Source organism: Callospermophilus lateralis, unplaced genomic scaffold (genome assembly GCF_048772815.1).
Source record: "Callospermophilus lateralis isolate mCalLat2 unplaced genomic scaffold, mCalLat2.hap1 Scaffold_312, whole genome shotgun sequence".
Classification (NCBI taxonomy): Eukaryota; Metazoa; Chordata; class Mammalia; order Rodentia; family Sciuridae; genus Callospermophilus; species Callospermophilus lateralis.
This window is the reverse complement of record NW_027513736.1, coordinates 860,135-882,062: the sequence shown is the minus strand read 5'-3', so window position 1 is coordinate 882,062 and position 21,928 is coordinate 860,135. Positions and strand designations below refer to the sequence as shown.

Sequence of the window (21,928 nt, the reverse complement as noted above, 5' to 3'; positions counted from 1 at the left end):
ATTTGCATTTGTCTGACTGCTAGAGATGGTGAGCATTTTTTTATGTACTTGTTGATTGATTGTATGTCCTCCTCTGAGAAATGTCTGTTCAGGTCCTTGGCCCATTTGTTGATTGGGTTATTTGTTATCTTATTCTCTAATTTTTTGAGTTCTTTGTATACTCTGGATATTAGGGCTCTATCTGAAGTGTGAGGAGTAAAGATTTGTTCCCAGGATGTAGGCTTTCTATTTACCTCTCTTATTGTTTCTCTTGCCGAGAAAAAACTTTTTAGTTTGATCAACTCCCATTTGTTGATTCTTGTTATTAACTCTTGTGCTAAGGGTGTCTTGTTAAGGAATTTGGAGCCCGACCCCACAATATGTAGATCAGAGCCAACTTTTTCTTCTATCAGACGCAGAATCTCTGATTTGATATCAAGCTCCTTGATCCATTTTAAGTTAACTTTTGTGCATGGTGAGAGAAAGGGATTCAGTTTCAGTTTGTTGCATATGGATTTCCAGTTTTCCCAGCACCATTTGTTTAAGATGCTATCCTTCCTCCATTGCATGCTTTTAGTCCCTTTATCGAATATAAGATAGTTGTAATTTTGTGGATTGGTTTCTGTGTCCTCTGTTCTGTACCATTGGTCCACCCGCCTGTTTTGGTACCAGTACCATGCTGTTTTTGTTACTATTGCTCTGTAGTACAGTTTGAAATCTGGTATCACTATACCTCCTGATTCACACTTCTGCTTAGAATTGCTTTTGCTATTCTGGGTCTTTTATTTTTCCATATGAATTTCATGATTGCTTTATCTATTTCTACAAGAAATGCTGTTGGGATTTTGATTGGCATTGCATTGAACCTATAGAGAATTTTGGTAATATCGCCATTTTGATGATGTTAGTTCTGCCTATCCATGAACAGGGTATATTTTTCCATCTTCTAAGATCTTCTTCTATTTCTTTCTTTAGGGTTCTGTAGTTTTCATTGTATAAATCTTTCACCTCTTTTGTTAGGTTGATTCCCAAGTATTTTATTTTATTTTATTTTTTTGAGGATATTGTGAATGGGGTGGTTTTCCTCATTTCCAGTTCAGAAGTTTTGTCGCTGATATACAGGAATGCCTTTGATTTATGCGTGTTGATTTTATATCCTGCCGCTTTGCTGAATTCATTTATTAGCTCTAGTAGTTTCTTTGTAGACCCTTTTGGACCTTCTAGGTATAGGATCATATCATCCGCAAATAGTGATAATTTAAGTTCTTCTTTTCCTATCTTAACGCCTTTAATTTCTTTTGTCTGTCTAATTGCTCTGGCCAGTATTTCGAGAACTATATTGAATAGAAGTGGTGAGAGAGGGCATCCCTGTCTTATTCTAGATTTTAGAGGCAATGCCTTCAGTTTTTCACCATTTAGAATGATGCTAGCCTGAGGCTTAGCATATATAGCTTTTACAGTATTGAGGTAAGTTCCTGTTATCCCTAGTTTTTCTAGCGTTTTGAACATAAAGGGATGCTGTACTTTGTCGAATGCTTTTTCTGCGTCTTTCGAGATGATCATATGGTTCTTATCTTTAAGTCTCTTAATGTGGTAAATAACGTTTATTGATTTCCGTATATTGAACCAGCCTTGCATCCCAGGGATGAATCCTACTTGATCATGGTGCACAATCTTTTTGATATGTTTTTGTATCCGAGTTGCCAGAATTTTATTGAGGATTTTTGCATCTAAATTCATTAGGGATATTGGTCTGTAGTTTTCTTTCTTTGAGGTGTCTTTATCTGGTTTGGGAATCAGGGTAGTATTGGCCTCATAGAATGAATTTGGAAGTTCTCCCTCTTTTTCTATCTCCTGAAATAGATTGTAGAGTAATAAAGGTATTAGTTCTTCTTTAAACTTCTTGTAAAACTCTGCTGTATATCCATCCAATGGGCTTTTCTTGGTTGATAGTCTTTTGATGGCTTCTTCTATTTCCTCACTTGATATTGGTCTGTTTTGGTTGTTTATGTCATCCTGACTCAATCTAGGTACTTCATATATCCTAAGGAATTTATCGATGCCTTCACTATCTTCTATTTTATTAGAGTATAGGGTTTCAAAATAATTTTTAATTATCTTCTGTATTTCTGAATTGTCTGTTGTGATATTGCCTTTTTCATCCCGTAAGCTAGTAATTTGGGTTCTGTCTCTTCTTCTCTTTGTTAGCGTGGCTAGTGGTCTATCAATGTTATTTATATTTTTTCAAAGAACTAACTTTTAGTTTTGTCAATTTTTTTGATTGTTTCTTTTGGTTCGATTTCATTGATTTCAGCTCTAATTTTAATTATTTCTTGCCTTCTACTGTATTTGCTGTTGATTTGTTCTTCTTTTTCTAAGGCTTCGAGGTGTAGTGTGAGGTCATTTATTTGTTGGCTTTTCCTTCTTTTAAAGAATGAACTCTATGAAATGAATTTTCCTCTTAGTACTGCTTTCATAGTGTCCCAAAGATTTCGATATGTTGTGTCTGAGTTTTCGTCTTGAGTTTTCTTTCTTCTAATTGCTCTGGCCACTGTTTCGAGAACTATGTTGAACAGAAGTGGTGAGAGAGGGCATCCCTGTCTTGTTCCAGATTTTAGAGGGAATGTGCCAAGGATGTTTTGAAGAACTGGTTGTCTAGCTGCAAATTCTTTTAACTTTTGTTTTTCGTGGAAGATTTTTGTTTTATCTTCAATCCTGAAGCTTAATTTTGCTGGATACATGATTCTTGGTTGGAACCCTTTTTCTTTCAGCGTTTGAAATATGTTGTTCCAGGATCTTCTAGCTTTCAGAGTCTGTGTTGAAAGATCAGCAGTTATCCTGATTGGTTTACCCCTAAATGTAATCTGCTTCCTCTCTCTTGTGGCTTTTAAGATTCTCTCCTTATTCTGTATGTAGGGCATCTTCATTATTATGTGTCTTGGTGTGGATCTCTTATGATTTTGTACATTCGGTGTCCTGTAGGCTTCTAGTATTTGGATTTCTTTTTCATTCTTTAAGTCTGGGAAGTTTTCTAGTATTATTTCATTGAATAGATTGCTCATTCCCTTGGTTTGGACCTCTATACCCTCTTGTATCCCAATCACTCTTAGGTTTGGTTTCTTTATGTTATCCCCTAAATCTTGGGATGTTCTGCTCATGATTTTTTTCACATTCTGGCTGAGGTGCCAATGTTCTTTTCAAGTTGAAAAACTTTGTCTTCGTTGTCTGAAGTTCTGTCTTCTAAGTGTTCTACTCTGCTGGTAATAGTCTCATTTGACTTTTTAATTTGGTTTATTGTTTCCTGCATTTCCAGGATTTCTGTTTGTTTTTTATATCCTGTATCTCCCTATAGAGTTGATCTTTTGCTTCTTGGATTTTTTTATGTAATTCATTGTCAAAGTGATTTTTCATTGTCTGAATTTGCTGTATAATGTCTTCCTTGAGACTTCAGATCATCTGAAGCATGTATATCCTGAACTCTTTGTCTGACATTCCATCAGCTGCAGATATTACCTCATCTAATGTCAAAATGACCTGTATTTTTTGTGGTCCTTTCTTTCCTTGTCTTTTCATACTGCTTATGATTCTTTCTAGCTTTGTTTAACTGTTGTGTTCATGTTTTTCCCCTTATATATTTGTATTGTTCTTGTATAGCTCCAAAATCCCTCTTTTGCGGAAAAAGAGAACTGTTAACAGTTCCCAATATCAACAGTGCATTATCTAAGCACAAGTTTTCATTATTAATACATTTATAGTTAGATTCTAAGTCTATAGATATTGGTTTTAATTATTACTTAAGAATATATTCATTAGTTTCATAAAAGGCATACCATATCTGGTGGCATATAGAAAACTTAATTTCAGACAAAGGATGTTATACTTAGAGGGAAAGGAGTGAGAGTATGAGGTTAAACTAACTTAGCACCTTTGGAGAACTCTAATCACTAGACTGGTAATTTGTGGAAAAATGTGTAGACTCAACCTTCTATCTGTATTTAGATAGTTACCCTATGTATAAGAGAGCAAAAGTTAGGAGATTGAAAGTGGGATAGAGAGAATACGAATTAAAAAAAGAAAAAAAATAACAAGGAAGAAAAGAGAAATAAGAGAGAAGGAAAAGGAAAGTAAGATAGAAATAAAGAAAAAAAAATGGGGGAAGGTGGTGTATATTCAATTCCTCTATATTATATTACTTTGGTAATTCGGTTGTTCATGCACAGTTCTTGGTTTCACATATGTTGAAGTTGTGGAAGAGAGAGAAGAAAAGCAAAGAGAGAAAGAAAGAGAAAAAAAAGTCTCTCAGAACACTATTTTCCTTGCTTCCAGTAGGTGGCGTTGTCTATTCCTAGCTTGAGCCTCTGTATTCAGGGTGGTGGGTATAGCCAGTGTGAAAGGAAATGAGCTTCCACCTGTATCTTCCCTACTGGAGTCTCTGAGGTAGAAACCAGGTGCCTGTACAGTTGTTGTTTTGCGTTGATAGCTACAACCCCCAAAAGCTTGTGGGAAATATTTTGAGTTATCGTAGCTAAGGGTTGAGGAGTTGGAAACCAGGTATCTGGGCAGTCGCAAAACTGTGCTGGTAGCCACACCCCCTTTGATGTGTTTTAAGGGTTGATGGGCTTCCTCCGGACTAGTACACGGGGCAGGGCCGAGCTTCCTCCTCCTGTCTGGCTTGGCGCTGGGCGGCTTCCTCCTCCAGTCTGGCTTGGCTGGCACCCTTGTCTGTTTTTTAGATTGATACATTTGTCTAAATTTATCATTCTCCTTTGTTTTAAAAATTAATACTTGATTGGCTTATTTTCATCTACACAGAAATTTTTAGTTAAAATTACATATCTTGATAAATCTTCAAAATTGCAAGATTTAAATACATTTTAAAATGTGAAGTATTAACCAATAGGAAATAACAAAAATGTTGATATGAAATCACAAGTAAAGTTTAAAGTATCTTTGTATGATATTATAAAATTATTTCATTTAGTTTTTTTTTATTTATTTATTGTTCTGTTCTTAAATTGCAGCTTGGACTCCAATTGCACTGACAGTGTTTTTAGTGGCTGTTGCAACACTGTGTAGAGAACAAGGAATAACAGTTGTGGGGATTTGTTGTGTGTATGAAGTATTTATTGCCCAGGGAGTAAGGAAAATAAACTTTCTTATTGCAATCTTTTATCCTAGTTGAATCAGATTTTTATAACCTTATTTTTTATATATATAATTACATAAATCAGTTTGCTTACCAATAATGATATCAAAAATTTGCAAAAGAAATTCTATAAAGAAATCAGTGGTAAAGTATAGTAATACTGTTATGGTATAATTTATAATTTATTATTGGATAAGAGTATTGGGCTCAATTTTGTTCATTATCAGTTCCACAAATTGTTCCATGTTGACTTTATATTTATACTTAATTTTTTATCTAATCTTGCATTTACAAAGTACTGTTATTTAAAACATAATATATTCTTATTATTTAAACTTTTTTTCTTTTTCACTATACTTTTCCATTATTATGTAGTACTGCTGGACAGTTTCTCCGTGGAAAGGGTAGCATTCCATTTTCTATGCTGCAGACACTAATAAAACTCATTGTCTTGATGTTCAGTACGTTATTGCTTGTTGTGATTAGAGTCCAGGTTATTCAGTCCCAACTTCCAGTGTTTACAAGGTATGAAATTCTGGTTCTTTTTTATTTTTAATCATTTTGCCTTTTTAACTTTGGACTTTAAGTGATCATAAATGTTTGGGAAAGTCTGATTTACACTGAATTTTTTTAGCAGTTTTATTGAGGTATAGTCTATATATTTTTAAAACTGCAGATCATGTTTAAAATATACAAATTCATTAGTTCTGTCATACTTGTACATCCAAGAAACCACCACATCAAGGATAATGACCCACAAATTAGTTAAGTATTAGGGTTAAAGTGGAGTCTTCTCTATCCTTAGTGATTTTTGTTTAACAGTTGTTGAGAGAAGAATATTGAGATCTCTACTATAATTGTAGATTTGTCTTATTGCAGTTTTTTTCAATTTTGTTTCATCTGTTTTTTAAGCTCTGTTTTTAAGCGCATAAATGCTTAGGATTTCCACATCATCTTGATGAGTTAATATCTTTATCATTATTAAATGAGCTTCATTGCTAGTAATAGTCTTTACCTAAACATTCACTCTGTCTTATATTAGTTTGTCACTCCAGCTGGGCACAAAGGCACACACCTGTAATTGCAGCAACCTGGGAGACTCAGGCAGGAGGATGACAAGTTTCAGGCCCGCCTTGGCAATTTAGTGAGAAACTATTTCAACATAAAAAAAAAAGTACTAAGGATGTATGTGGCTTAGTGGTAGAGCTACCTACTGAGGAAAAAAAATTGTCATGCCAGCTCTCCTTTATTAGTGTTATATAATACATATTTTTCCATCTTTTTTCTTTTTATCTATCTCCCCCTCCCCTCGTATACATATGTTTTATATCTACACATATTTTGTGTGTGTGTGTGTGTTTTGCTTTTTGGGGGGGTTTGGATGTTTGAACCCAGGGACACTTTATTGCAATCTACATCTTCTGCCCTTTTTATCATTTATTTTGAGACAGGGTCTCACTAAGTTACTTAGTGAGTTGCTAAGGTTGGACCCAAATTTGCAATTCTCCTGCCTTAGCCTTCTGAGTCAGGAATTGCAGGCTTGTGCCACCAATCCTGGCTGCTTTTATATTTTAAAATAATTTCTTGTAGGTTATATATAATTGGGTCTTAATCATTGTTTTTTGTTTGATTAGATAATCTGAGGTGTTTAAAATGAAATATTTGGTCCATTTATATTTAATATAATTATCGATACATTGGATGTAAATCTTCTACCTTAAGTGTTTTCTCTTTTTCTCATCTGTTTGTTTCCTTTTTACTTTCCCATCTTCCTTAGAACTTTCCCTTTGTGCTGTTTGTATATATTTCCCTTGAGCATACATTTTAATGCATTGTTGTTACATTTGCTTTAGATGCTTATCCTTAAGCATTTCAGTGGTAAAAGTCTTTTATATTAACTCATGAAATTATTTTTTCCCAGGGCTCTGCATTCTGTTAGTGACATTTTTCCTTATCATGAAAGACTTGCACATTTCTTAGTATGCAGCAATAATTCTGTTAGCTTTTATATCTAAAGATGTATTCATTTTACCTTTTTTAAAAAATCTTTTTATTTTTTTAGTTGTAGATGGACACAATACCTTTACTTTATTCATTAATTTTATGTGGTGCTGAGAATTGAAACTGGTGCCTCACACGTGCTAGGCAAGCACTCTACCACTAAGCTACAACCCCAGCCTGAGTGGAGAATACTACACTTGCTATTTCTCATTCAGTATTCTAAAAATATTGCCCTACATCTTTTGGCTTACATTTTCAGTAAGAAATCCTTTCTCATCCTGTATCTTTAGCCTTCTGTAACATTTATTATTATTATGTCATGTTAGTGGGGGGGGTACGGCTGGAAGGTACACATACACGCGTGTGTATGTGTGTGTGTGTGTATCTGTTGTTAATTTCATCTAGTTATTTTTCATCTTAGAAACTGTTTTCATCTCTAGAAGGAAGTCTTGATTCAAATTTTTTTAATGTCTTTCATATGTCTACATAATCTGTTTTGTTTTATTATCCTTCAATACTTTTTCTGTGATCCATGCCATTTTGATCAATTTGTATTGAATAAATTTTCTTCTCATTGTGACTTTTATTTTTTTGCTTCTTTGCATGTCTGGTAAATTTTGAATAGATGCCATATATTAATTGTATCTTCATGTATTTCCATATAAATATTTTTGAACTTTGTTCTGGGATACATGTAAGTTATAAAAAATGTTTTATCTTCTTGTCTTACTTTTAAACTCTTAGTGGGACCACAGCAGGCTTTAGAATCAGCTAAATTTGCACATTAACATCTTTCTAACTTATACCAATGACTGAATTACGAAGATTTCACATGGGTGCTGAGGGCATTTCTTCCTCTGTATAATTTTATGGGACTTTCATTTCTCATCCTGTTTCTTTATCCTTTTTCAAAATGTTCTTTCCCATTAGTTTTCCTAAGATCATTTTAACAGTCACAAAGTAAATGGCCTAAAACAATAGAAATGTATTCCCTCACAGTTCAGGAAGCCATACGTCCAAAATTAAGATGTTGGCACAATTGGTTTCTTGAGGAGGCACTGAGGAAGAATATATTTAATGCCTCTCTCCCACCTTCTGCTGATTGCTGACAAGCTTCAGCATTCCTTGATTTTGTAGCTGTATCACTCTAATCTATTCTGTCTTTACATGGCTTTCTTTCCCATGTATATCTATCCTCTCCTTTTTGTATAAGGTCATGGTCATTGGATTTAGGGCCTACTCTAATACGTCCTCATCTTAACTAATTACTTTGGCAAACTCCACACCCCAAAAAAAAGCCATAGTCTACAGTTTTAGATCGACATGCATTTGGGGGAGACATGATTCAGCGCACTAACCTTAGACACTTCTTCTCATCTATATTCAAGCAGGAACTCTTCAATACTGAAAGATAGTGGGGCCGCTCTGCAGTCTCTTAAGTTTTCTTATCATTTTTCTTCTCTCTGATATTCTACCCAACTAACTATAGACCCCTGAGCTCCTCAGGCTTCTGGTGTTTGAAGCTCCATCTTCTCAACTTCAGATATACCACTGGACTCAGCCTGAGTTCCATCATCTTCTTGCACCTACCTAGTGAAAATTTAATACCTAGATAGAGCTTTAAGTTGGTACAAGATGATGATTGAACTTAAGCTAAGTCCAGTGGTGTTCCAGCACATAGGCCAGGGTACTTTCCATGTCATTGCATTGTGGGCAGTGAATAGAATAAATTTTTTTCAGATAATTTTCTAAGTCCAAAACTTTATAGTGTTTTCACATAATTAATTGACCTCAGTATTATTTTTTATTTAAAGAAGAATGACTTCAACTTGCAGAATTTTTAACTCGAGTCAAGCCATATAAAACTGAACTCATTCAGGTATAACAGTATTGGAAATGGATTAAATTGTAGGTATATATTTTTATATATCCTTTAGCCCTTAGTTTCAATGTTTTTATTCTGATTATTACTCCATTTAGAGAATTTAAATGAACTGTTTTCTGTGTCTGTTTCTACAGTCTGAAATGTGGTTTATATTGTCTTTGTGGCTCTTTGTGTCTGGAACATGTACCATTAAATATATATTTTCTAAATATAAGCATTTAAAAATATGTACATGTGCATTTATATGAATTTGATTCTGTTACACTACCCTATGAAACTGATTTTAATGATTTGTTTTGCGTTGATTATAATATGATTTGATCTATTTTAAAGTTAACTTTTTTTTTCTATATCAGCTATCCTAAATATAGGAATAAATATAGGAAAAAAGCTTTGTATTCATTTATGCCAAATTTTTTGAAAGTTAAAGTACTAACAAAATTTATTATTCTTCATATGTATAGAGATTTCAAATATGAAAATTTAAAAAAAATTATTCAACATGTGCTTTTTCTCAGTTATTTAACATTTTAAGAAAATCAAGTCTAAGGGGTAAATGTTGTTTGTTTTTTTTTAATTATTTAAAAATGACATTGGGTTTTTATTGTTATATTTTAACATTGCCAAAAGAATTGGAAGATAGATAAAAACATACAAATCAAAAGTTTTTCATTTGTAATGTACTATTTTAAAGTAATTTAATTTACATCAAATAGTCTATGCTAATAAAATACATAATTAACATATGATGAAGGGGTTAGGGAAATAGCTTAGTTAAAAGAGTGCCTTGCCTCACATGCACATGGCTCTGGATTCAATCCTTAGCAGCACAGGAAAAAAAAATCCAAAAAAAAAAAAAGTGTCAACTTTCAGAGAAACTTTCAGAGAAATAAACTAATATATATTTTATTAATATACTAGGAAAAAAAGTTAGAACACAACTAGAATGTTACATAAACCTACACAATTACAACTCTCTACTAGAAATTTAGTTTTTAGTTTCCTAATAATCAAAGCAAGGATGGTTAAGTTAGGAGGTAATATAGTTTTCTCTGTCCATGAAAGAAAAAAAACAAATTTTGTGTAGAAAACTTAATTTTTTTTTAATAAAAATTAGCATTTAGCTTTACTAACTACTAGCAGTTCTCTCTAAAATAAATGTCTTATGTAGGGAAACATTTAATGAGATTTAGTGAAAATAATTCTACCAAATGTCATATTGTAGTATGAATTATTCTAATAATAACTAGAAAGAGATTACCTGCTTATTCTTCAAGTAATTCTTCATAAATATCACTTCTCCCAACTAGACATTTTATATAATTCAGATAGTTTGAATTTTAGTAATGATTTTATGCAATATTCAATATTTTATTTATATATGTTGTAGAATAAAATTTGTGTTTAAAAAGTGTTTTCTTATAAGTAGCTTTTATTTTTTTTAATTCTTTATACAGGTTTGATAACCCAGCTGCTGTAAGCCCAACTCCCACAAGGCAGCTAACTTTCAACTACCTCCTTCCTGTGAATGCTTGGCTTCTATTAAATCCTTCAGAGCTATGCTGTGATTGGACCATGGGAACAATACCACTTATAGAGTCATTTCTAGATATTCGAAATCTTGCTACTTTTGCTTTCTTTTGCTTTCTGGGGGCTTTGGGAATATTCAGTCTCCGATATCCTGGTGATTCCTCCAAGACGGTTTTAATGGTAAGAAAATTCTTTCACTTTTTCTGCAATGTTGCATCCAGTTGATTGACACTATCTTTAATTCATCAAAGACATCTTTTTAAAGCAGTGTCTTTCCTTGGTCAACAAATACGTTTAATTTATAAACTTATTTTAGTTTATCCTAAAATTATAAAGCAAGGCACGTAATTTTCCTAATTAGGTGGAAACTAAAATCAAGATGTGTCTTTTTTTTAAGTTCATTTTCCTCTCATAGAGAAGAGTGTCCTATGAAATATGCAGCTAGAGAAATATATGTTAAGTTCTCATTAGCAAAATATTCATTACTTCCTGAGATAGCTCTTGCTATCTTCAGAGAATCCTGTTTAGTTGGAAAGGTTTTGTTGTTGTCATTTTTCTGAACTGTTTATTTGTAATTTTCCCTCTCTGCCCTCAGTTCTTCCTCACTCTAGTTATTTTCCCTCTTCCTTTTAATTATTAAAGACAGTAATAATCTATAACATTTTCTTAGCATTTACTACAGATTAGAAAATATAGTGCTTCAAAAATATTTCATTTCTGGCTATAGCCACTAAATGCATACTAGGCAGCACTTTATACACAGAATATGATAATAAGAGGAAATATAAGGTCCCGTTTCCAGGGAGCTTGTCTTCTAGAGAAATTTGAAGCCAGTGGCTGAGAGAATATAAGATTTGGGAGAGATCGTGTTTACATCATCCTTGGACATGTTGAATGTGAGGGTTATTTAAAGCATCCTAGTATAGATTTTGAACAGTACTTCATGTCAAAAAGAGTTGCCAAAGTTTAAAATAAAATTTTTATTCATTAGCATAGTGGTAATTAATTGAAACCAGAATGTAGGTAGGATTGCATTTAGAGAGATTATAGAGCAACCTTTGTCAACAAGGATTTTTTCAGTTCAAGAACAGTTGCTAGCTGGTAACATTGTAGATGCGTACAACAAAAGTTAATTCATGTTCATTATAGATGCCTTAAAGTATCTGATCTCATTTCACCCCTAGAATAGTTAAGGTGACTGAGTAGAGTGAAAAGAGAAGCCTACAACTAGATCTTAAGCAACTCCCATATTCAGATTTTGAATAGGAGACAGACCAAGGGAACAGAAAAGTAGGAAAGTATATTAGAAAAGACAGAATGTTTAACTCTTAACAGACACTGTTGAATAGAAAAGTGAGCTCTGTTTGAAAAGTGATGTCTCTTGGATTTGACCTCTTATAGATCCATTAGTTAATTAAATGAAATTTATTTCTGTGGAGTGACTTGATTTGGAAATACAAAAGTAAAAATAATAATGGTGAAAAACTTGATTGGTTGATACTTAGAAACATTTTCATTTGAGTACTCAGCTATCTTTTAGAAGTTAGGAGATATCACTAATGAGTTGGCTTAAAAATAAAGTTGAAATGTTGATTAAATCAGTTTATACTAGCTACATGTTACTGTGGCTCCAAAGGTGGAGCTTAAAAGATATATTGTCACTGAGAAAATTTTTAAGGTTGGATAAGAAAGAGCATGTTTAAATTTTGCTACAGAGGATATAGGTGATTAGAAAAGGTTGAAACAAATGGTAGAAGGGAAAAGCAGGGAAATACCAAGCAAAAGTTTGACCTGAAATAGAAGGAGGAAACTCACAGGAAAAAGGGAAATGGGAATGAATATGGATGTTAGTAGGTTTAATAGCAAGAAATTAAAGGAACTTTTCTCTTATGGCTTTACCCCTCTCTGTAAATTAGTATGGTTGCCTGCTGAAAGTAAAATGGGTCAAAAGATTGAGAAGAGCAATCAAGATTCAAACATTCAGAGAGAATAGAATAACACCTGTCAGAAACCTAGAAATTCTAAGCAGTCTTAAGAATCAATTTGAGGCTGGGCCTGGTAGCACACCCTATAATCTCAGTGACTCAGTAGGCTGAGGCAGAAGGATCCGGCCTCAGCAACTTAGCAATTTAGAAAGACCCTGTCTCAAAAAATAAAAAGGCCTGGGGATGTAGCTCAGTGGTTAAGGGCCCTGGGTTCAATCCCTGATACCGAAAAAAAAAAAAAAAAATCAATTTGAAGTTGGTGGTCATGAATTTATGAGGATGTTAATCTAGTCAGCTTTGGGACTTACTCAAGCTGCTCAAATACAAACAGCATAGATAAATGTCAGAATTATTCAAAATTGGGGTTCTGATAAAAGAAAGATTGAAACAAAAAGGAGAGATTGAATTAAAGCTTGACAAATAAAATGATGGTATATGTAATATATGCTATTTTTTTTAAAAAGAGAATAATGCCAATGAAATAGATTTATCTAAATTATATATTATGTACATTTAAAAAGAACAGTTGTGACCTTAAGTATAACTGCTTTAAATGTGCTATTTTTTAAATGGTATTTTCTGAAAATCTCTACAAAGGAACAATAGAGCAAAGATATAATTTCAACAACAGATACCATGTTAACTCTTATTAAATAAGATATCATGTGTGTCACAACAATTTAAGTAGTTAGTCTTTTTTCACTTATGAAAAAATAGTCTCAAGGTGATAGAGTAGTTTACTTTCTATTACATAAGAAATAAGTGATAGGTTGATTTCAAACTCGTAGCTCTTTCTGTTGTCCTTCCTTTTCAAGACAGTGTATGTTATTAGAAGAAAATTAAAAATTATTCATAATTAACTAGATTGGCATACATTAGAAAAGAGCATTAAATAGAACTTGATAGAACTTATAAGTTTAGTCATTAGACTAACATTTACACATTTCTTATCCTAGAACCAATAAACTTTTCCTGAGAGATTTTTTTTTTGTAACTTATAAATCAGTCTAAGATGCATCTCTGAATGAATTTAACACTTTTAATTCCTACAAATGAAATTGCTTTAGAACAACCATGAATTAATGGGAAATTATTTTTGTCAAGCATATCTAGGAAGTGAAAAATTATGTGCACTCTAAATACTTTATGTTTTTATTTTAATAATACTGAAATTTCAGACATAAATTAGTGTGATACATAGCAGCTTGAGAATGGTACTTTTCCTCAGATTCAATATTACGTGAAGTCATAATATATGAAAGAATATTCATGCAGAAAGTATTCTTTTCTAAGTATATGCATCTCTACATCTATATTTTACTAATAAAGTTTGATAAGGAAGAGACAGTTCTTTGCATTAGAAAAGATGCAAACTTCTGAAGCTGGAGATTAACTTATTATTTATTTAGGTACTGTGAAACAAATCAGGGAAATAACATAGAAACAGATGCCCATAGAAAGATGTCCTGATGACAAACTTAAATCCTTTCACAAGTTTGCTAATTAATTTTTCACAATTGTACAAATTTTTGTGGCTTTATAATTAAAAAAAAAACACATTTCATTCCATATTCACAAGGGCGATAAATCTGAGCATTTTTATGACATTTTATCTCAGTATATGTATTATAATTTTAGAAATTCTTGCATAGAATAAAAAGTCTTCAGTTTCCAGTATTATGTGGTTTCTTAGAGTAATAAAGTTACAAAAACATGTATGTTATCAACTTGTGTAATTTTGTTGAAAATTTTTTAACATATTTTCCTATCAGTTTATTTTGGCCATATGTAAAACAAGTTAGATGTGTAAACTTTTTTTTAATTTTTAAAAAGTTTTTTATTCTGGTAAATTAAATTAAATTTTGTGTTCTGCACCATTTCCTCTTCCCCCAGCAATTATCATTCTACTCTCTTCTGACTGTGAGATTTTTTTAGATCTCATGTATAAGTGAAAGCATTTGTCTTTCTGTGCCTGTCTTTATTTCATTTAATATAATCTCCTCCAGGCTGGTGTATGTTGAAATAACAAGATTTCCTTCTTTTTAAGGCTGAATAATATTCCCATTATACATAAGTACTCTGATTTTTAAAATCTGTTTATCCATTCAATTCATTTGATTGAATGTGATTCCATTTCTTGCATATTGTAAATAATACCACAGTGAATATGGGAGTGTATATGTCTCTTCAACATAATAATTTCATTTCATCTAGATATATACCCAGTAAAGGGATTGCTGGATCATATGATATTTCCATTTTAAATGTTTTGAATAATCTCTGTACTCTTTTTCATAATGACTATGTTATATTTTACATGCCCACCATCAGTATGCAAAGTTTCCCTTCCCATCCCTACCTGTGTGTATTTTCTTTTTTTTATAACAATCATTCTAACTAGGCTGAGGTGATATCTCATTGTGATTTTAATCTGCATTTCTTATTTTGAGTATTTTTTCATATATCTCTGACCATATGAATATTTGCTTTTGAAAAATATATTCAACTCCTTTGCCCATTTTTTAATTGGTTTATTTGTTTTCTTACTATGAGTTGAATATGTCATTTTAGAAATATTTTCAAAAAAGTTTTTTTTTAAAGAGAGAGTGGAGAGAGTGAGAGAGAATTTTTTAATATTTATTTTTTCAGTTTTTCGGCAGGCACAACATCTTTGTATGTGGTGCTGAGGATCGAACCAGGGCTGCACGCATGCCAGGCGAGTGCGCTACCGCTTGAGCCACATCCCCAGCCCCCAAAAAAGTTTTTTTTATTAACAGGATACACCTAGTTATTCAGTTTTCACATAAAGATGTAAATATTTACCATTGATCATTTTTTTTTTATATATTTCACTAGGCAAGTATATTTCTCATAGAAAAAAGACAGTGAAAAAACAGTGTAGCTAAATATACTTTTCAAATTTAAAATGCTATTAAAGGTTCAGGTTTTAATTTCAAGAAAATAATCATTCCTAAACAATATACCTAGGAATATTATTTTCAAAGATATCCTCCAGTTATAAGTTCCAGAATTTAAGACTTCCATTGCATCTTGCTTACATACATCCTGATGTTTATACCACCCCTAAATTGTCTTCGTACTGTTTAAATTAGTATTCTTCATATTATCATTTTTAAATGGTCCACAAATGCATTCATCCAAATGAATGATAAAATTTTGGATTTAGGTATTGAGTGTTTAGTTTTTTAATTTAATAAAATTAAACTATCTTTTTCTTTCTAGGCACTTTGTTTAATGGCATTGCCATTTATTCCAGCATCAAACCTTTTTTTTCCTGTTGGATTTGTTGTTGCTGAGCGTGTACTGTATGTTCCTAGCATGGGATTCTGTATTTTGGTAGCCCATGGGTGGCAGAAAATTTTAAACAAAAGGTAAATTAAAATGTTTGTTCATTTAATGCTTGCTAAATATAGAATTAAATGTGACATTAAAGTATTTTAAATCTGTATTTTGTTCAGTTTTGTAAATTATACTTTTTTAACCTTTTGGGTTTTTTCATCTTACTGTTTTCTTCTCATTGTCTATGATTCAAGTTAGGAAAGCTCCACAGTACCTACTCACTCTGTCTTCTTCCCAATATTTATGTAATTTTATTTTACAGCCTGAGGCAGAACAAACTTGAGTCAGACCCAATTGAAAACAAGGATATTATTGAAACTGAAGTCACAAATGACCATTTCCACTTCCATATGCAATGAACATATAGTCATCCTTCTTAAGTGAGTCTTATTGAGTTCTCAATATATATAAACTGCATATAATAGGCAATTCATAATTTCTTGCTATCACTATCTTCATCATAAGCTTAGTTTCCTAGTTGCCTTAAACTATTAAGGAACAGTATACTTAGAAATGATTATTGTAATAAGTTTTAACCCATTGTCTATATGTATCACTAAAATTGTCAAAACAAGCAAATTGTTAATGGTTAAAAACACTAATGTTAACAATATTAAATTTAGATCTGCAACTTGAAATAGAAATGCTTACTTCTCTCACTTTCATTTTCTAGTCACCTAACCCAAAAAATTCTGATTTCTCTTTTCATTATTTTTCTAGCAAATTATCTCCAAGTACTTACATCCAGTCAACATTTTTATTTTAAAAATTTTCCCTGGTTTCTCTAAAAGGTCTTCTGATTATCTTCACTATCCATTCACTTCTATCCAGTTACTCCTTGCTGTATGTGCTCTTTGAATATTTATATTTTTCAGAGTGATAGCCACTTTCATTTTACTGCACATCCTTCATAGGTAATTTCACCCGTATCTACAGTTTTCACCACCATCTTTCAAACCTTTTCTCTTACTTTCTACCCATATATCCAAGTATACTCATTACTGATTTTTGATTACCTACCATCTTCCAAGAGTCTACCCTTTAGATTTATTTTCTCATTTAATCTTAGTACTTCCTAACTTTATTTTACAGAAGTGCAAATTGAAGCTTATATAAGTTACTTGAATTATCCAAGATCACATAGCTAGTAAACAACAGTCTTGGTTCAGATTTACATCTTACTGCTTCCAATGACCATTTTCTAAATGATTCATACTTTTTAACTCTGGTTAAGTGAATCTTTCAAAATACAAGAAATTGAACCATGGTATGGGAACAAAAACACAAACTCAGATAACATTAATACTAAATGGAATCATAGAGATTAATGATGTATAACCATCTTTGTATAAATGAGGAATTGAGTCTCAAATAGCCTGAAGTTGTATATTGTATAAATAATTTGTATCTATTTTATTAGGAGTTAATTTTACTATGCCCTTTAATAGACAGTTCAGATTTTAAAGTATAAAATTATTCTAAGAATGTTGTAATGGCCTATGGTATAATTTTTAAGCAAAACATACTTTAAATATAGCCAGGAGGTAAGATTGACCCTTTATAAACACAGCCAGTATTCAAGTTGTAGGTAATGGTACCAAGGATGCTAAATATATAAAGTCACAATTAAAACTAGATTTATCAATTTACTGTCATTCTGAAAAAAGCTTTTGAAAGAGTTAAATGTCAGTATGAAGTTGGTCCTCTATATCTCTAGGTTTTTCATTTTCAGATTCAACAAACCACAGATTTAATATATTTCAAAATAAAAGTCACATCATTATTGACATGTGGGGACTTTTTTCTTGACTCTTTATGTAGCATTTACCTTGTATAGGGTATTATAAGTAATCTAGTGATGATTTAAAGTACAAGGTAAGTATAGGTTATATTCAAGTACTACAACATTTTATATAAAAGACTTGAATGCCTCTGGAAAGCTGGGTAGGTAGAACTATTCCTGCACAGGAACAACTGTGTCATGTAATTTAACACTGAATTTCATATTCATAATACTTTTTTTTGTGTTGGTTCTCTACAAAGTTGGGTGAATGTTAGAATTATCTTTAGGAACATTATCTTTAGGAACATTTAGCATATGTTTACCTTTCCTATAAAGTTAAATGCTTTTGATGATATGATTTTTTTTTTGGTCTCTTAAACAGTGTATTTAAAAAACTGTCCTGGGTGTGTCTATCCATGGTATTACTTACTCATGCCTTAAAAACACTCCACAGAAATTGGGATTGGGAGTCTGAATATACATTGTTCATGTCAGCCTTAAAGGTAAAGTATGGTTCAGAATCACAGGAAAGTATGTCATCAGTGATATATATAGAGAGAGGTTTTTTGTTTGTTTGTTTGTTTGTTTTTTAGCCATTTCTTAGCTGTTTTTATTTTAATCAGACATTAACTGTCAATATTAAGTCATTTACCAAAAAGTTATTGAAAATAATTTGTTCTTTATATTATTTATGGCATAAACAAATTATCTACATAGTACATGGCTGTATATTCAAAGAGTATGTTAATATTTCTTTCAGTGCTACATACATGTTGGAGTTCCACATGATAAGTAGTACTGAATTTCATTGGTTCTAAGGGTACACATTTTTTCCTAACCTGAATACCAGGAACAAGCATAAATCTTACGTTGAAAGTTATCTCTAAATTAATTATTGACTTTTTTTTCTTAATGGTTCATTAAATAGTGGTGAGTTCTATAGTTGATGTGCCTTAGACTCAATGAAATAAAATAACACAACAAACAAAAATAGAATCCTGCTATCTAAAAGATAATCAATGGTTACTAATATGGAAAAGATCAGAACTGATAGAAAGTAGTGGTAAAGCATTTCTTATAGAATGGACAATAAATATCTTTAAAAAGTTCTTTTAAAACCACAAATTTGTTTTCTAAAAAAAGTTCTTTTAAAACCACAAATTTGTTTTCTATAAAGGTTATCAGCAAAGAATTATTTTAGCTCTTCCTTATCAATGCCCATCTTCAAATCTCATAATTCTTACTTTATTTTGTCTATTTCTTTATTCTCTTTTGCCTAGCTTTATGGAATTGCTGACTGTACATAACAGATGACTGTCCTCTGGACCACAATAGTAGTTCCAGTAATTCCACCTTCTCCCTGAGCTCTGCAGACAAGTGAACCTTGAGCCCATATTTTTTGAAAATTTCTTTATTCTCACTCTCAGAACAATGGTTAAAACCTATAGTCATGGTTATAGATCAGTGGTAGAGCACTTGTCTAGCATGTGTGACACACTGGGTTCGATATTCAGCACCACATTTAAAAAGTAAATAAAATAAAGGTATTGTGTCAATCTACAACTAAAAAAAAATTAAAAAAAAATAAAACCTATAGTCATAATTGATAATTCCTTGGTTGGGTATCATCCTTTGCCTGCAAGAATACCTTGCACATCTGAGAACTCTAAAAGCACACATTGACTCAGAACTTAGGGTTCCTTTTACCATAATAGAGTACTTAAATAGCTTTAAACATGTTAAGAATAAAAATAGTCATCAATACAATGTTTTAAGAACATTCTCATATTCTAATACCTTCTTTCTTGAAGGAATATGAATAGAGTAGAAATTTTCACACAGCACTATGTTTTGATTATGTAAAATTATAAGTACAATTCTAATAACATAAAATAGGTGAAATTAGACTTTTGTGGTTTTAGTATATCATTAGGGGAAGAAGAGTAAATATGGTGAAGCAGTCTTCATTTGACTTCATCTCCAGGAACATCTCTATGAAACAATCCATTCCTAATAATACACCACTCAAATATCTGTGTGATTTGGAGTCATTTTTTAATATGTAATTTACTTCATTTTAATTGTATTTAAGGTAAATAAAAATAATGCCAAATTATGGAATAATGTGGGTCATGCTCTGGAAAATGAAAAGAACTTTGAGAGAGCTTTGAAATACTTTCTACAGGTGACTCATGTTCAGCCAGGTAAGCATTATTAGTAAACTGATGAATGGTTTTTGTTTTTTTGGGTTTTTTTAGAAGGAAAACAACATTTTGGGGGAAAAACATTTATATTAGATATTTGAGAATTTTTTCTTTGTTAACATAGTTGTTGGATGACAGTGAAATGTGCTTTTTGATGGAGTGCAGGATGCACAAGCTTGGTAGAAGTGATTTTAAGAGAGTAGAAGAAGAATTAGAGAGAATTCGGAAATGGAAGAAAAAAAGTACCTTTGGGGCTAATCCAGTACAGTTGGGGAAAGTATTAATGCCACGTGGAAAGACAAATAACTAGATGATGATATTGAATAGATGAGAGGAAGGAGCAATAGGGACCCAGTATCCAGATAGGATCTGGTGCTAAAGATGAGGAATTTATTCAAATTGGTACTGATAGTAAATGTGGTAACAGAAAGCACAGTATATGGATGTGGAAAGAGGCTAGAGAGTAGATGACAAGGAGGAAGTTTCTGGAGTTTTCTTTTGTTTGTTTCGGTTTTCTCGGTGAAATAGAAGGTAAAATCATTAGTAGAGAATAAAAAGGAAGAAGTGTTTGGGATTTAAGAACAGGAAAAGATATGAAATAGTGATCCAAGAATTTGCTTCATAAACTTAATGTATGTATGAATCAGAGAGTTTGTTATAAAGTATATTCTGATGAAGAGTTAGATAGAGCCTAAAATTCTGCATTTCTCATAAGTTCCCATTGATGTTAGTCTACAAATCACACTTAGAAACAAAGATCAAGGAAACTAGGAAAATAGTTTCCTATTACGTAGATTAGGAAAATAGAGTATAATTACCAGGCAACTCTGACACCCTACTTTAGATTAGTATTAATTTAAAATTAAACCAGTTGGTGTAGTTACATGTTTTTCTCCTACTACTTTTTAGCTACAGTGGTAATGAAGAATTCGATTCAAAAGAGTTAAAATTTTGTCAGACATATATAACTAAGCAAAAAAAAAAAAGAATAATGGAATGATTATAATGATGTGTTGCAGAATTTAGATTGGTTTAGAGTAGATGAGAAAGTTGGTAAGTGGTAGTGAAATAGTTACAGGATCAGCAGATTACAGTTCTGAAGAATGGATGGTCTAAGTATCAGAGTGTAGCTACAGCAGCAATATTTTCAATAGGGACATGTTCAACAGTGTAGAACTTTATTATAGTATATGTACCAAATGTGATCCGTACCCACCAATGCCATTACTTTCAATTCAGAGTAACAACCAAAAATAACCCACCACCTTAAGTGTCCTCACAGAAGTACAGAGTGCTGGGTACTGCCCCCAGTTTTTTCTAGGAGGTATGATTGTGTCTGTTGGAGCAACCTAAACTGGTAGAAAGAGGTGAAAATCATGGAAAGAAAGGCATCAAGGCCACAATATTAAATCTGTATAGATTTTGAAATGGCTAAGAATTTTGACTGTCATGATGTTGGAGGGAGCAAGAGGAACCCAGTATCTAGTATGTACACTATAATATGCACACAGGGACTAGTGACTGCAACTCTGAGGGATAATGTACAATAGAGTTCAATAGCCTGATGTTTAGACAAGAGTGATTTTTAAAAGGAGTGATAATTGTCTGCAAGTGGCATCAGGGATCAAGGAGAACATCTAATCTTCTTCCAGGCCCAGTGTTACAAAGGATAAGAAAAAGAACTCAGTCAACACTTGGAATAGGTAAAAGCAAGGTAACCTTGTCTCCAAGACAAAGCCAAGTTTCAATTAGAGAAAAATTAACACAAGATTATAGAAATGGAACAATTGGTCTTTCCCTCCAGTTTTATCTCCTATAACTCATCAAGATTAGTTTTTCTTGAAATATAGGGTACACATACTGTTCTTCTACTTTGGCTCTGTTTATATTCTTCTTATTTTTTTATTTTATATATGACTGTGGAATGCATTACAATTCATATTACACATATAGAGCACAATTTTTCATGTCTCTGCTTGTATACAAAGTATATTCACACCAATTTGTGTCTTCATACGTGTACTTTGGGTAATGATCTGTTTAGATTCTTCTTGA

At 32.1% G+C, this 21,928-nt stretch overlaps 1 pseudogene; it reads left to right on the top strand.

Annotated features, from left to right (window-relative positions):
• LOC143640492 (protein O-mannosyl-transferase TMTC3-like) overlaps positions 1–21,928 on the top strand; it is a 50,641-nt pseudogene that overhangs the window by 18,463 nt on the left and 10,250 nt on the right.